The 4,900-nt window shown below is 35.8% G+C and overlaps 1 pseudogene; it reads left to right on the forward strand.

The window, feature by feature from the left end:
- LOC107681942 (ankyrin repeat domain-containing protein 33B-like) overlaps window positions 1–2,368 on the forward strand; it is a 9,936-nt pseudogene extending 7,568 nt beyond the window's left edge.
- Window positions 2,369–4,900: the final 2,532 nt, after the last annotated feature.

Here is a 4,900-nt window from a genome sequence, read left to right on the forward strand (position 1 = left end):
GTAATATATATATATATATATATATATATATGGTATGTAAAGAACTTTTGAAGAACAGTAGCTCAGTGATGTGGTGACACGATGCAAGCGCAAGCAGGTTTAAAAGACGAACCTGAGGACATTTTCTTTCCTGATCCCTTGGATAATCGCTTAGCCCTCACGGCGAGTAATGGATTAGCCATGTGTGCACTTACCGGTGATTATTTAGACATGACAATTTACCACACTTACTGTACCTACAATGCAGGTAGTCGAAATGTCAGTTGGGCTTTCACTTACCTAAATACAATCAATTCAACATTCTTTACAATAATGATGTTATCACTTGCTCTAACATAGTGGTCTTGAATTGTATTGCATTTGTTATGACACAGGACAAGTAAATACTGGTTACATAACAAAAGTTGAGCAAGCTAATAATAATAATAACAACAATAACAAAAAATAATAAATAATTAAATTAATTTAAAATAAATTAAATTAATTTTGAATATATCCTGTTCTTAATTACTATATCATTTTATGAAGTACCCCATTTAATCATTTAGTTAAATAACATGATTTGTTCAAGTACCCCAACTTGAAAGATAAAGTGTCTCTTCCTCAAAAATCATGTAAATGTGTTTTGCTCTGTTTGAACAGAGATATGTAAAAGTTAACAATGATTGTTCTTTCACACTTGGGTTGGTTAATCTGATTTGACAAAAAATGAAATTCATTTAAAACAGAGAAATGTAAAGTCCTTCAAGACTAGACATTGATGTTATACCCAAAGTCGCCACTTGGCGGGGTAAAAACTACTGCTTATATTTTTCTAGCCCTGCAACCAATAACGTTCACACATTTATGCATTTCCTACCTAAGCAACTATAGCCACAAATTCAACTTAGCTAAACTTTATACTAACTTCAATTGTTAAAACGGTTATTAAACTTTTAAAAAACAAAATAAGCATGATTTTTTAATAGAATGAAGGTCTTTCAGACCTTTTTTTGAAATATAATGCTACTGTAATCTCTTTAAAATTTACAGCAAATCGGCAGATAAAAAGACACATCATAAATATAGTTTTGTTCTTAGGTATTATGCTATAAAGAATGTGCTATAAAACACTTTTTCTTTTTTTACAAAAATATGCATTTGGATATCTGGCTAACAGAATGGATTTTTAGTGTGTAAGCTATGAGGAAAAAATGTAATATGGTCTCCTTATGTCTCTGCTTTGCTAGGAGCCGATATAAATGTTGTTGATGCCACAAGGGGGAAGCATATACGAGAATGGGCTCTGAAGACAGGTCGTTTTGAGACATTAAACAGACTTAGACGGCTGAACAGCAGGCCTCAGGCTGAACAATTCTGTGAAACATATGTCCCAGAGTGGCCAGACCTGAAAGAGCTAGTGGCCAAGGCCACAGCCACAAAAAGCACAGGACAGAAAGTCGCCCATTGCCTGTAGTCCACATTCACCTTTAGTTTTCCATATGACCCCCAGGACAATGGCATCATGGACCATATGGTGCGCATAACCACAAGCATCCACAGTCCCTTGGTGGTCACCGGATGCCGTCCTCTTTGTCCGTTGAGCCCTCCGGAGATTGGAAAGAGGCGCCTGGCCGTGCCTGAACTGATGCAGATGCACCCTGGGAAAAGGCTTGAGGAACATGGTATGCGACACAGCAATGGCTCCATCTCTGTTGCATCTACCTCCGCCTCTTCTGTGTCGCTGGGCTCGTGTTGCTCCGACTCGGATCGGAGAGGCAGCGTGCTCTCCATGGCCTCCAACGGAGTCCGCAAGTTCGTCCCGCGCAGCATGGCCCGTCGCAATAGCGTGTTCCCCACTGGCTGCGTTCCCCAAATCAAAGTGACCAAGTCTGGAGAGCCAACGCCCAAGAAGGAGAAGAAGAAGAAGCTAACCAAAGGTTACTTAGAGCCACCGATATGGAAGTATAAGGAGGCTAAAGAGGAGAAGAAAAAAGAGAAGAAAAAGGAAAAAGCAGAACAAGAGAAAATGGATAAAGGAGCCAAGAAAAAAGCTAAAAAATAAATAACCTGCCAACAGGTTGCCATGATGCTCTCAGATTTGTCTGCCATCATTCTAGACCTTTCATATCTGTTTCAGGAGTTAAAGGGAAATGGATCTTGCTTTCATTGTCGTTTTAAATGAATGGAGAGCAGGACAAGGCAGTCTAAAGACATCTGATTCATTTATATAACCTCAATACGATTAATACCTCTCCAACAACCAGTAGTAAGTTTTTCATTTCTGATGTTTCAGGTCTTCTTCTTGAAGCCCACAATACTTACTGTGTTTGCTAAGGCCACATTATTCATTGTAATGGATAATTTTACAAAAGACTTTTTAAGCTACACTACCATACAGAAGTTTGGGTTCAGTATGATTTATCAGTTTGAATGTTTTTGAAAGTCTCTTATGTTCACCAAGGCTGCATGTATTCAATACAGTAAAAGCAGAACTGTTATGAAATATTACAACATAAAGTAACTGTTTTCTATTTTAGTATATTTTAAAATGCAATTTATTCCTGTGATGGCAAAGCTGAATTTTAAGCAGCGTTTACTCAAGTCTTTAGTGTCACATGATCCTTCAGAAATCATACTAATATGCTAATTTGGTTCGCAGCAGAACCTCTTATTATTATCAATGTTGAAAACAGTTGGGCTTTTTAATACTTTTGTGGAAACTGATATATTTTTTCAGGATTCCTTGATAAATAATAAGAAGAGAACAGCATTCATTTCAAATAGAAATCTTTTGTTACATTATAAATGTCTTTAATATCACCTTTGATCAAATTAATGCATCCTTGATGAATAAAAGTGTCATTTTCTTTAGAAAGAAAGAAAGAAAGTCATACTGACCCCAAACTTTTAAACGGTAGTGTATTTGTCCCTGTACTGTTATTGTCATTTGTCTGCATTACACTATTCTGCAAGCACTTTAATAGTCTTTTATCATACAGGCAAAAGGACAATTAGAATATTTATCTTTCCCTCTATGCAATTACATTTGAAATTAAACGGATGTATGAATTTGTTCATTATTTTGTGTTTTTGTGTCTCAGGGAAAGCACTTATTGTGTACATTATAAAGGCAGGCACTAAAATAACCCCTTGAAAAGAAAAATATATGCAACACTCATTTAATTATTATTATTATTATTATTATTATTATTGGTGTGTACATGTTTATCCTTTAGACTGCAATATCGAAACTGTTCTGTACATTGCACCAGCCAATATGTTATGTGTTCCTGTTTGTTTTGACTGACTATACATTGTTTGTGATATTCTAGTTGGATGAAACATATAAAACAAAAAAAAATAAAATAAAGAGACTACCGGTAATTCAATAAAGTTTAAACACACATATTTGTGACGCGTGTTATTCTGCACTAATTTAGTTCCATGATATCACTGGACGTTTTAAACCAATCGCTAAGCTGAAGGCAAGGCTATAATTGGAGCAGTAAGGTCAAAACATAAAGGAGGACAAGTGGACTTGGAAATTAATCCATTCATTGTGCCATCCTTACGTAACTGATTAGATCTTTGCCTTGAAGTGAAGTGAGGTAAAGCCATGTAAACCAAATTACAGGCTGGGCAAAACTTTTTGAGGACACAACAGTTTTTCACAAGAGTTTTTTCAGTATCATGTCCTGCTGTTCCTTTTCTGAATGGGGAATATGCTGAAATAAACTGCTGAAGCCGATTTGCTCTTCAGTGTGTAGCTTACAATTGAAAATATATCAGCGACATGAGAGCCTAATGGACCTTATTTGAGGTAGATGCCATATTTAATTTAATGTGAATGAAAGAAAAACTGTGAGGGATAGGCGTACCATTGGCATAATGGATTTGGAGAAATTTAGTATTACATCAGCATTACATCACTTTCTCAGCTCAGCAGTGGATGGGTGCCACCAGAATGAGTGTCCAAACAGCACTAAACACAAAAACATCACAATAATCTACAAGTGATCCAAATGACTCTAGTCTAGTGAAAAGCTGTGTGTTTATAAGAAACAAATCCATCAAGGCATTTTAAATTTAAACCATCACTTCTGGCAAAATACCAGTGCATAATCTATAACAATGCTTACTTCAGTTAAAAACTCCACCCCCTATTGTCCTCAAAATCCACCAACATATTTGTTTAGAACGGTTTTGGACTGTTTTCACTTTTAAATGGTGCTTGATCTGTGCATATTCCTCTCCTGATTCAGACGAGACCACTTTTTCACTTGAATACACAATATTATAGCCGGAAGCAATGGTTTGAAGTTCAAAACATCTTAATGATGGACTTTTCACTTCACAAGATGTTAATTGATAGACTCGAGTCGTGTGGATTACTTGTAGATTATTGTTATGTTTTTATCAGCTGTTTGGACACTAATTCTGACAGCGCCCATTCAATACAAAGGATCCATAAGTGATATAATGCTAATAATGCTAAATTTCTCTAAATCTGTTCCAATGAAGATACAAACTCATCTACATCTTGGATGGCCTGAGTGTGAATACATTTTAAGTAAAAGTTTATTTTGGTTGTACTACGGGGCCACTGAATGCTTAAATCTGATTAGCTGACGAATGTCCCGTCGTCAGTTATTCCTGAATTATTCCTATACATTTTTTCAAACAAAGCATCATACATTTCAGACCTGCAAGTTTTTTTTTTAAACATTTGAGAATATTAGAGAATTAATTATTCTGATTAATTTAAAGAAGTGGTAAAAAGGGAAGTTGCTGTCCCATGCTCAAAATAATTTCTCAGCAAAAAGGATTTCAATCAGTCATGTGGAAACAGTTAGTGTGTGCTGCTGTTAATAGAAGTCTGAGAAAAGACAGACCTCAAAATCACACATATCATGGGAAC

The sequence above is a fragment of the Sinocyclocheilus anshuiensis genome, unplaced genomic scaffold (genome assembly GCF_001515605.1).
Source record: "Sinocyclocheilus anshuiensis isolate Anshui unplaced genomic scaffold, SAMN03320099.WGS_v1.1 scaffold2090, whole genome shotgun sequence".
NCBI lineage: Eukaryota > Metazoa > Chordata > Actinopteri > Cypriniformes > Cyprinidae > Sinocyclocheilus > Sinocyclocheilus anshuiensis.